Source organism: Muntiacus reevesi, chromosome 3, assembly GCF_963930625.1.
Source record: "Muntiacus reevesi chromosome 3, mMunRee1.1, whole genome shotgun sequence".
Taxonomy (NCBI): domain Eukaryota; kingdom Metazoa; phylum Chordata; class Mammalia; order Artiodactyla; family Cervidae; genus Muntiacus; species Muntiacus reevesi.
In genome coordinates this window covers 188,025,110-188,037,880 of record NC_089251.1, presented here as the reverse complement: position 1 = coordinate 188,037,880, position 12,771 = coordinate 188,025,110, and the positions used below count along the sequence as shown (strand labels likewise).

The 12,771-nt window shown below is 41.1% G+C and overlaps 1 protein-coding gene across 1 annotated transcript in view; it reads right to left on the bottom strand.

Moving 5' to 3' along the window:
• Positions 1 to 12,771, bottom strand: part of MOXD1 (monooxygenase DBH like 1) — an 87,908-nt gene that overhangs the window by 25,379 nt on the left and 49,758 nt on the right. The gene's annotated exons all lie outside the window — the stretch shown is intronic.

The window sequence follows — 12,771 nt, the reverse complement described above, 5'->3', positions numbered from 1 at the left end:
CATGGGATTCCCCAGGCAAGAAAACTGGAGTGGGTTGCCATTTCTTTCTCCAGGAGATCTTCCCGACCCAATGATGGAACCCAGGTCTCCTGCACTGCAGGCAGATTCTTTATCATGTGAGCCAAGAGGCCACCAGAAAATATATGAGCTATCAAACTCTTGAAAAGAGGAGAACTTCTTGATAGAGAATTTTGAGTTGACCATGGGGGATAATTAAGTGAGACACCAAGAATATCCCTCTGGACAGGAATAACCCACTTGGCGCAGAGTCCAAGTTCCAGGGACTGTGAACACCTGGATGAGAGCAGGACAGGGCCATTGGCTCGTGGCAGCCGGTATGGGGTAGAATTTCCCATAAAGCTTCCTGTCATTCTTACAAAGCCTAGTGCTGCCAGCCCACGGCTACCAATCACCCACCAAGTGACCACTGCATATTATCTTCTGCTGCCATGACCATTCCACAAACACTTGAAGCAGTCACAGCACTTGTGTTTTATCCCCTGCTGTGATATCCTTCTTTACACCAGGTAAGAGTGAGGCAGAGGCTGGCCAGCACCATCTGAGGAAGGAGACAGAGCTCCATGACTCTCGCTTGTTGGCTGAACACAAGCGTTCAGCACTGCCCTTTCTTGGGCTCCTGGTAAGAGTCCGCGGGAAAGAATTTTCCTTTGGCATCACTGCCCGATTTCAATCAATGGTGGAGCTCTATACTTCTGCATTTAAAATTTTTGGAGACAAACAAGGCTGTAAAGTTTATTTGTCTATCACTACTATAAGGGGAAGTATTTAGAAATGATCTCCTATTTTGATTCCTACTTCACAGATGTCACATTATCCTCACAATCAAAATGGGAATCCCAAAGGTTTCCTCTATTCAAAAAAAGTATTGCAGTGATAGATATTGTCACAGAAGGTGATGGCAAGATAAAGTACACAAATATAAATAAACTGGTATTTCTGAGACTGCAATGAACATTTAAGTGAATTTTGCTTTTAAGTTGATAATGAGTTTGGCAGAAGAAATAAATTTTAAAAAATATTATTTAAAAGTGCCTATGGAAGTAGGTGGCAATGGCACCGAATATTAAACTATGTCATTGATCACTGTGTTCTTGTACATAAGTGAAATTTACAGACCTAGAACAGATGGTAGGCCTGTACACCCACCTTCATGTGCAACAAGCCAAGCAAGGATGGTCTAGCAGCTGTGGGTTATCTGTTAGCCTATGTGCAAACTAAAAAATAGCCCAGGAACCAAAACACAGATTAAAAAGAGGGGGAGTCTTTAATGAAGGATTTTAAAGAGTAAAACAGTCCTTCCAGTTAGTTCAAGAAAATGGAACTTTGGGGGTAACCTTGAGAAGACTTAGCAATAAAAAGGAGAAAAAACGAGAGCTGTTAAGCATAGCCAAGATCAAGATGAAAATTAGCAGTGACCATAAAGCAGTATTACTGATTGCTGTTTTTGATGTTCCTGGACATCAAAAAGCTGCAAATATTTATACTGTTCCTCAGGAACCCATCTTCTCTTTTACTCTCTTTAGCCAGGTCAAAGTAAAGTCCTTGCAACACACTGACTGCTTAATAGCTACTCACTGAATGGAAATGAAGTTACTACTCCCTTTTCCATTAAGCCAACATTAAGGAGGCTGAGTCATCAAATGCATTGCCTCCTAATTTCCTGATCTTCTCAACTCCAGTGACCTAGGCTACATCCCACTTCCTTCACCATCTGTCAGAGATGCAATCACCAAGTCTAGTGAAAGAAAGTGAAGTCGCTCAGTTGTGTCCGACTCTTTGCGACCCCATGGACTGTAGCCTACCAGGCTCCTCAGTCATGGAATTTTTCAGGCAAGAGTACTGGAGTGGGCTGTCATTTCCTTCTCCAGGGGAAGACTAGTGAGTGCTACCTTTAAAAGGTAACCTAGGAACTTCCCTGGTGGTCCAGTGATTAAGAACCTGCCTGCTGATGCAGGGGACACAGGTCCAAGCCCTGATCCATCTCTGTAACAAGAAACGCCACCACAGTGAGAAACCCACACACCACAACTAGAGAAAGCCCATGTGCAGCAACGAGGACCCAGCACAGCCAAAAATAAATACATGAATAATGAATTTTAAAAAGGTAACCTGAGTGTAACCATGTTTTCTTAGCTTTCAAATACCAATGACCTCAATACTAACACTTACAAAATAAAATTATTTTTTGCTTAATTCCCCTGTACTGGGTTAAGCAGTGTTCCTGCAAAATTCACATCCACCTAGAACCTCAGAATGTAACCTTATTTGAAAATATGGTCTTTGCACCTGTAATTAGTTAAGATGAGTTTACACTGGCTGAGGATGGGTCCTAAATCCAATGACTAGTGTCTTTATAGAAGAGAGAGGAGAAGAATCAGACTCAGATACACAGAGGGAAGATGGCCATCTGAAGACAGAGGCAGAGATGTGAGTCAAGTTACCAGAAACCAAGTAACCCCAGAAAGCATAAGCTGGAAGGACCAAGGAAGGATTCTCTGCTAGAGCCTTCTGAGAAAGCATGGCCCTGCCAACACCTTGATTTTGGACTTCTGACTTCCAGAGCTCTGAGAGAGTAACTTTCTGCTGTTTCAAGTTACCCAGCTTGTAGTCATTTAGCTCTAGGAATCTAGTACAACCTCCCATCTCAATTTTTAAATAAAAAACTAACAATTTTCAGGTGCGCACATTTGTAGCTAGGTCATGGTTGTCTCTGCACTTGTTTGTGACATGAACTTATCACAAATATACATCATTTCCTCTTATCTGAATAGGTCTGTAGGTTAGTTGGGGGCTTCCCAGGTGACATTAGTGGTAAAGAACTGGTCTGCCAATGCAGAAGATGCAAGAGATGTGGTGTTAATCCCTGGGTCAGGAAGATCCCCTGGAGGAGGGCATGGAAACCCACTTCAGTATTCTTAACTGGAGAATCTCATGAACAGAGGAGGCTGGCAGGTTACAGTCCATAGGATCGCAAAGAGCTGGACACGAGTGAAGTAACTTAGCATGCACGTAGGTTAGTTAATAATATTGTCTCAAGGATAATTTCCTGGTTTTGATAATCAAACTAAGGAAGATAAGATTTTACCATTTAGGAAAATATACTATTTTTACAACAATTTTTTTGTAAGTCTAAAATGATTTCAAAATAAAAAACGTAAAAAATAAAAAAAAGATTCATTATCTATAGCCAAATATGTGTGCATCTTGCTTTTGATTTTATTTTAGGAGGGTTAAAAAAAGAGGGAGATAAAATGCCCCTCTTGACTGGTCTAAGAATACTGAGCTCAGTGAGAAAAACAGGAGGTTATTAGAGCTCTTATGAGCAATTTTCCTTTATTTATTCTTCTAAGTCTACCCATTTAAGATGTGACTTGTTAAAACATGTGTGGAACACAGCTCTCCAAAGCCAACTTGCAGTTCAATAAATTAAAAATTGAAACAAAAGGAAAGAGGTGATGGGCGGAATCTGTAATGAGCTGGAAATTCTGTAAATCCCCATCACTGTTCTTCTTGCCTGTTCTTGTCCCCGGCATCTCATTCTATGTACCCACCCGAGGCATAGGTTGCTATCCATGTAAAGCAGGTAAACCGTCTCTAACAAAGGTTAGCCAAAGGGCATCTGGTTGATAAAGTGATGCAGCCTATGGGAGCATTTCAGCCAGAACTAGCAGTGCAGATAGATGAGTACAAGTTCATATGACTATTTGCCTCCCTTTCTCCCTTCTTATCTCCATCCCTGCTGGGCAGAGCTCTTTGAGAATGACAATATATCTGACTTTTAAGAAGCAACCAAATTGAGCAAGAGAATGATATCACTGTCCCACAGGTAATCCAACCTGAAATAGTTCAGGGTTCAAAGCAAAACCCGACTTGTTGATGTGTTATCAAGGGGCCACAGCTTGAATGTATTTGGCAACTAAAGTCCAGGAAATCACGTTCAAATCAGATGGAGATGAATAGAAGAAATGAAGAAAAGGGGGCAACTGAGGGAGAGGAGACCACTGGGAAATAATTCATCCCCTACTGCAATCTTGAATTCTCAAAGAACCACCATCTTCATGAAGGACCACGCCCCGCCAGCCACAATTGACTAGTTCAGGGGCGGGTGCTCAACACATCAATCCTTTTTTTGGATTTTCAAACTATGAAAAAAGAGTGCATTGTCTACTAGAAGGTGGAGACTGTGGAAGAAGCCAGCATGTGGTGAGATACAATAAAAGCACGCAGCAAATGCCAAAGACAAGACAGTCTTCATAGGGTTTGAATACTTAACTCAAGCTGACTTTGACTAGATGAACATTTGCTGGCAAAGTAATGTCTCTGTTTTTAATATGCTGTCTAGGTTGGACTAGACATATAAACATTATATTCATTTAATCCTCAAAACAAGATAATGAGCTTAGGTAACAGAATTATTGCATGTTTTATATAAATGGAAAGTAAAACACAAATTAAGAAACTTGCCCAAGTGTCAAAGCCCTGATTACTCTCTGATGGCCTGGGCTGTGAGATGGTGCTCCTCGCAACCACCCTGACCAATGTACTGGCCTCTTTATCGGGAGGGTAGTAGGTGGCAGAGTGTCTGCTCCACTGAGATCACGTCAGGTCCCCGTAGCCTTTACTGTATATCCATCATCCAGATTCTGCTGTCTAATTTCTAATTACTTCACCTGAGACTCCTCAGAGGCATAATCTTGCGCTTCACTTTGCTAACGGCAAGACGTGCAAGATGGTGAAAAATAAGGGAGGATGAATGTCTAGTGATCTTGGGTCAAGTGGAAGAGCTCTAAACATACTTCATGTGCTATGGATTGAATACTTGTGCCTCGCCCTGAAATTCATATATTAAAATCCTAACCCCCAAGCTTATAAGTGAGGCCTTTGGAGGTGTTTAGGTCATGAAGGCAGATCCTCATGACGGGATTACTGTGCTGGTGAGTGACCCCAGGGAGCTGCCTGTCCCTTCCTCCATGTGAGGTCGCAGTGAAAAGACAGCCTCCTCTGCGGAAGAGGTTCTCACCAGACACCAGAGCTGCAAGTGCCTTGGTCTTGGACTTCCCGGCCTCCAGAACTATGAGAAATAAATTTCTCTTGTTTATGAGCCACCTGGTCTATGGTATTCTGTTAGAAGAGATCGAACAGGCTAAGACATTGAGAATAAGTCAAACCTGGAACTGCAAGGCCATCATATCCTTGCTTGGCTCTTCCCTAGCCTTACTCTGCCCCCTACTGTTTTCTCCTGGTACTTCCTTAATCAATCCTTCCTACATAAATTCTTGTCTCCAAGGACTGCTTCTGGGTACCCAACCTAAGACCAGTAGTGTAATGGAAGAGCATTTTTGGACCACATTTTCTTGGATTTGAATCTTTCCCCATTACTACCTTATTTATTTTTCTTGAAATATATTTGACATATAACACTGTGCAAATGTAAGGTCTACCACATGCTAAAAGACTTGATTTGAATTTTAAATCCGTATATGTAAGCTGAGATGTATTTTCTCTACAGAGATCTTTTTCTGAATTACAGCCTCCCTCCTTTCTCCAAAACAAACTTAGCTACATTGACACTTAAGGGTGTTTATGTACAGTTTTTAATAGAAACATTCCTTATCGGTTTGCTCTGAAAATCTTTTCTCTCAAAGAGATGCTCTCCATTTAGTCATGCACTCAACTAATCAACTAAGAAAAAAGACAAAAAGCCACACACCTATATCTAGTCTACTGTGCGCTCTGTGTTAGGTGTCAAAGGAGAATGCAAAGAGGCATCAAACATGAGTCTGACAGTCATCTTGTTAGGGGAAGCACACTGACCGAATCCGCCCACCCTGGCCAGGCACCATAGGAACCGTCTGCATGAGTTGTTTTCCAACAGGAGGTCCTGCTGAGGAACACGGAACTAATAAGCCTCCACCAACCGGAAGAGTTCAGGAAAGGTCTAAAGGAGACACCACATGTCCCACCACCTCCCAGAATCCTCCTCTCTGGCATCCATCTTGGCTGAACAAGGTGTGCATCACCAGGAAGGACTCTGAGCCAGAATGACTGGCTAAGGACAACCCGGAAACTAACCCCATCACCATAAAACCCGAGACAGCAGCCACGCGGCAAAGCTGTTCTCCCGGGTTCCCTGACCCTCCTGCTCCCCACCCGGGTGTCCTTTCCCAATAAAATCTCTGGCTCTGTCAGCACATGTGTCTCCTCAGACAATTCATTTCCGAGTGTTAGACAAGAGCCCTGTTTAGGGCCCTGAAAGGGGTCCCCCTTTCTGCAACAATACGGTTCATGTTCTAGAATGGTAGAGAAGTATAGACCAGAGAATGATAATTTCTGGTTGCCTCCCAGCATTGATCCCCCTAGAAGATTTTCCTACCAGAATCCTGAATTGCTTAGCTATACCACTGGGCTAAGAACGATTCCTACTTCCCTTGTGTGGCCTAAATTCATTTATGTGACCCCATCCTTGATATGAACTTAATTGGTCAAATCACAGGGACTTTTCCATGGTGGCTGATGGAAGAGACATCCCCTCCCTTCCCCAAGATGTGAAAGAAAAAGTGTTATGTTGGGAGTTGAGGCCACCATTTTCCTAACATGAGGGAAAACAGGGCAAGGATGAAAACAACAGAATAGTAAGGGCCAAACTCAATGAAGCTGAAGTTCTTGAAACATCATAAATCTACAGACTAACAGATTTGCCTGAAATCAACACAAGCAATGCTCAGCTGAAATTAAAATCAGTTTGGTGCTGACAGTAATTGTCAATGACAATAATTTTCTTCCGTCACCCTTCACTTCTTCCCTCTCTTTAGACAAACAATGCAAACTGAGACAAGCACTCAATCTGGATTAACTTAGAAGCTCTGTTAATTAAGACTTCTGAAAAAAAACACAAAAACGAGTTCCCAAAATAGCTAACATCTGAGTTTTGGGTTCTATAACATATTTGAAAACCAATTTTTTTTTTTTATGAGAACACCAAATATTTAGAATATGCCAAAGCAATATAACTTCTCTTGTGGCTCAGACAGTAAAGAATCTGCCTGTAATGCAGGAGATCCAGGTTAGATCCCTGGGCCAGGAAGATCCTTGGCACCCACAACAGTATTCTTCCCTGGAGAATTCTATGGACAGTCCATGGGGTCGCAAAGAGTTGGACATGACTGAGCAACTAACTTTCACTTTCAAAGCAATATGGCTCATCCTCTTTTGTATTTCCCATCTATAAAATACCCTTCAAGCAACTTTCCTGTCGTAATATTCATCCGAGTGCACACCTCCTATGCATCCTACCTGAATTATAGCCATAGCCACACACTTATCTTCTTGAATGTACAGGAGTTTGCTTTCTGAACCACACTCCATATCCAATACTTTGGTCACCTGAATCTAAGAACTGAAAAAGACCCTGAGAAAGATTGAGAGCAGGAAGAGAAGGGATGGCAGAGTATGCGTTGGTTAGACAGCATCACTGACTCAGTGGACATGAATTTGAGCAAACTCTGGGAGACAGTGAAGGAAAGAGCAGCCTGGTGTGCTGCAGTCCATGGGGTCACAGAGTTGGACACAATTTAGTGACTGAACAACAACCCTATCCGAGGCAAACCACCTTCAGAAATCAGCACTTTTAACCTTGTTAATCTGAATATTTGATGGCCCCACCCCACCTGTCTTATAGCCAATCAACTCCACACTTCTGTTTCTGACATCAAGGACTCTCTTTCATTGGCTGCATGTTACTTACACAGCCCCAATATGCATGAATTTCCAGCCACAGGAATCACTTCTCTTTATGCACCATGTTCATTCTTCCCTCCGTGATTTCACTAGTACCGTTTTCTCCACCCAATACATCCCCCTTACTCAACTCTGCTGATTAAAATCTTACTCATTCTTGAAAGCCCAGGTTTTGTTTTCCCCGGACGCCTTCTCTGATTATTTTGGCTCATATTTGTCTTGTTTCTCTGAACTTCTTTCAGGAGGCAATACTATGTTGTAGACTGAAACTAAAGACTTGGTTGAGAATCCAATGTCTGGCACTTACCAGCTGTGTGACCTGAGAGGCAAATTGCTTAACCTTGCTGAAACTTAGGGTCTTTATGTATAAAATATAAATACAAATCAACTTCTAATCCATTACAAAAAGTAAAGGAAAATATGTCTAGCTCATGACTCTCAGTACGACGCTGAAAACTCCGCTCAGTTCTGTACAACTTAGTAAATCTATCATTTTTTATTGGATGCAATAATTTCATATATGAGTTTTTTCTGCTTATTTGGAGTTGCAACTCACTGTTTTATCACTTGCTGACAATTCATTCCAGGGAGTAGACTTCTTCAAAGCTTTTATTATTTCTGTGTATTGTAATTAATAGAATAGAATGTCAAGACTAGATACTGCCAGTTACTCTTTGACAAGCAACTTCTAACTTACCTGTAAGTGTAAGCTGTTTTTAAACAATGAATTGAATATTTTAAGTTAACTTGCATTTCAGATTCTGGAAATTCACGGAATCGAAAGTACATACTCTTCATATAAAACAGAGATGATTTACTGCTTCCTAGTACAGAAAAATGATTCAGAGAACTCATCCCACAGTGCTCTTAGTCACTGCAAGCTACTCAATGTGGCAACACATACATCAAAGCTGTGAGTGAATCTGCGTTTCTGCAGGGTAGAGAAACACACAAGGACCAACATGTTTTATGGAAAATCAAAAGTGCAGAAATGGGGGATATCTGATAGGAACATAGCTCCACATCACAGACTAACAGGGAAGACAAAACAGTGCAATAAACATGCACGAATGCTCCCATTTTATCTAAAGTGACCCATCTGCCTACAGTGGAGAAGTGGACTCAAGATTAATAGAGGAAAGAATTGGAAGCAACACTCGGCTGAGCAAAGATAAGTAAACATTAAATCACCAAAATAATGAGGAAAGTATTTGCAACATTTATGTCAAGAAAGGGGCCCATTCTCTTCACATAAAAAAGCTCTGATAAACAAAGAAAAAAAACCAGTAAAGACAGGCAAAGTTACATGAATGAAAAGTTCATAGCAAAGAAATACAACTGGTTACAAACAGAGAAAAAGTTGTTAAAAGTCATTCATAATTAAATAAATGGAAATGAAAACAACATACTCTTTCACCTATCAGATTGGCAACATGTTAGAAGTTTGTTAAAAGGCAATGTCTGAGAGTATTAGGGACTGAATGCTGTATCTCTCAAAATTCATCCACTGAAGTCTCAACCCCCAAAGTGACGGTGTTTGGTGATAGAGCCTTTATGGAAGTATGCTCGGTCACAATCGTGTCCAACTCTGTGAACCCATGAACTGTAGCCTGCCAGGCTCCTCTGTCCATAGAATTCTCCAGGCAAAAATACTGAAGTGAGTTTTCATGCCCTCTTCCAGGGGATCTTCCTGACTCAGGGACTGAACCCACATCTCCTGTGTCTCCTGCATTGCAAGCAGACTCTTTACCCACTGAGCCACCTGGGAAGCCCAACTTCTACATACTGCATAGTGAATACAACCATTCATCAAATGTCAGTTCTCACATTTCTGGTTCATAATCTGCCTATAATACTTCCCTGACTATTACATATATATTGCATTTATACTATACTTAAATATACTTATTATTATTATACTTATTATTATACTTAAATATATTATATGGAGTCCTCCAAAATCTTTGAAAATATTTATTTCCCTAATCTTGAATTAGGGAAACAGTTTTTTTCTTCTCATGAATTTTTAATTCAAAATTAGTTATTTAGAGTGATAACTGACCATGATGAAGCAACATACTGTTCCCCTGCAAACCCAGTTACAGCCTCCAATTTTTTAAGTCCTTAGAATAAAAGAGTTTTCTCCCCAAGCCTGCTGTCAAGACTTTGCAGCCCACTGGCAGATGTCACTGAGCTGGTTTCACCTCTGAACAGACACAGCTCCTTCTGGGAGGGTCTCAGCAAAGACACCCAGACCTTCTCTTGGTTCTGCACCAAACATTTTCTGTCTCCCTGGATTGTTTCCGCTTTCTGGTCTCCTTTGAAGTTACAGTAGATAGTCTGCTTTTTGTTGTTGTTATTGCTGTTATGTGTGTATGTGTGTTTGTTTTTTTATAGTTTAAAGGCCTAATAATTCTATTCATGAAAGAACAGCTCAATGACTAACAGATGATCTTCATGATAAAATGCCATAGCCCTACATTAAGGGGGAAGAAAGCTTAGTTTTTCACTTAGCTCAGTACAACTTACATGTAAATATAACTGATTTAATTCTGCATATTTTAATACTATCTAGGGTTTCCCTGAATATTCATTGGAAGGACTGATGCTGAAGCTGAAGCTCCAATACTTTGGCCACCTGATGTGAAGAACTGACTCATTGAAAAAGACCCTGATGTTGGGGAAGATTGAAGGAAGAAGAAGGGTTTGACAGAGGATGAGATGGTTGGATGGCATCACTGACTCCATGGACATGAGTTTGAGCAAGCTCCGGAAATTGGTGATGGACAGGGAAGGCTGGCATGCTGCAGTCCGTGGGGTCACAAACAGTTCAGATATGACAGCAACTGAACTGAACTGAACTGAGAGTTTCCCTGGTGACTCAGATGGTCAAGAAGCCACCTACAATGATGGAGACCTGGGTTTGATCCCTGGGTTGGGAAGATCCCCTGGAGAAGGGAATGGCAACCCACTCCAGTATTCTGGCCTGGAGAATTCCATGGACAGAGGAGCCTGGCAGGCTACAGTCCATGGGGTCACAAAGAGTTGGACACGACTGAGTGATTTTCACATTCACTTTCACTTCAAGACTTATTTCCACATCCTGAAACTTCTAGTACATATGCTTATATATAATTTGCCATAATACTTTTGGCTTATTTAAATAAAGTATATTATTTTAGCATTGATTCATCATAATTTAAGGATTTTGTTTCCTGCAGAAATTTAATAAATGGGCCATCTTATTTTTCTTCTAGGAAGAGGAGAATAATCATTGCATGGTATTTTTTTTATTCCTTCAGGCATAGTTTAAATATTAGCTATAATTGTAAGCAATACAAATGAATAACACTTGCCTGATGCAGAATTCTATGTTGGCTTTTATCCAAAGGTCTAGAATTCACTGCTCTTTAAATTAAATTTAAGTTTAAAGCATAGTCTATTTTATCTTGTAATGAAAGCAGGGGGAACTGATGTTAAGTATTTTTCTGTAAGACACAAAATAACATCGCTTTAGAGCTGGTAATAAATGCAGGTTTCCACAGAATAATTAATTTCATTTAATTTTGGCCCTTTCTATGAAGTGTCTGCAAGTAGCACAGCAGAACAGTTCAGTTCAGCCCTTAAATTCAAAACATAACCCACAATGCCACACATTCAAAGTTCATTTGTTTCACGGATAAGGCAGATTTTTCTGAACGTTGCTTATAACTCACCATCACTGACCTGAATTTAGATTTGAGCCATTCATCCAACAAGCACTCACCAAGCGCCATTGCCCAGAATGGAAGGTCTAAGGATGAGAAACGCACAATTTTCCCGGGGCTCAGGTTCTAAAGTCAGTCTTGTTGATATATGACAGAAAACCACAAAATTCTGTAAAGCAACTATCCTTCAGTTAAAAAAAAAAAGATGAGTCCTATAGGAAATATATATAGGTACTATAGCATTCAGTAACAGCCATCATTTCTATTTATATGCTCCAAGACATTACATATCAGTCAGTTCAGTTCAGTCACTCAGTCGTGTCTGACTCTTTGCGACCCCATGAATCACAGCACACCAGGCCTCCCTGTCCATCACCAACTCCCAGAGTTTACTCAAACTCATGTCCATCGAGTCAGTGATGCCATCCAGCCATCTCATCCTCTGTTATCCCCTTCTCCTCCTGCCCCCAATCCCTCCCAGCATCAGGGTCTTTTCCAATGAGTCAACTCTTCCCATGAGGTGGCCAATCTATTGGAGTTTCAGCTTCAGCATCAGTCCTTCCAATGAACACCCAGGACTGATCTCCTTTAGGATCGACTGGTTGGATCTCCTTGCAGTCCAAGGGACTCTCAAGAGTCTTCTCCAATACCACAGTTCAAAAGCATCAATTCTTTGGTGCTCAGCTTTCTTCACATACTATGACACATACTATGATGCTTAATTTCATTTCTTCTTCATACCATCCAGAGACAGGTATCATGTCCTTATTTTACAGACAAGGGAACTGAGTCAACAGAACAATTAAGTCAATGGAATGAACTCACACAGCTGCTGAGTAGCAGGCTTGGATTGGCTTAAGTCAACAGGGCTGACTGGCTTAAGTCCCATTCTCTGGGGGACTGTTCCTGTCTCCCTTTCTTATCCATACAGGCTGCAGAGGGGGTCTGAATGGGGAGCTCTGGTTAGAAAAGAAGTTGGAATAAAGCTCAAAAATAATTTTGTACTTTAACACTACAGTACGGTTTCAAAGAGTCATTTGATTTTATTTATGAAGTTTTGCCTTTTGGCTGGAAAAGAAAAATAATAATTAAAAGATGGTGACCTCACAGAATTTGCAGCTAGCCATTATTATTATTATTATTATTATTTTTTTTTTTTTTTTTTGGCTATGCTGGGTCTTCATCCCTGCATGGGCTTTTCTCTAGTTGCAGACAGGGAGAGCTATTCTTTGTTGCAGTGCATGGGCCTCTCATTGCAGTGGCTTCTCTGGTCGTGGAGCACAAGCTCCAGCCCTCGGGCTGCAGT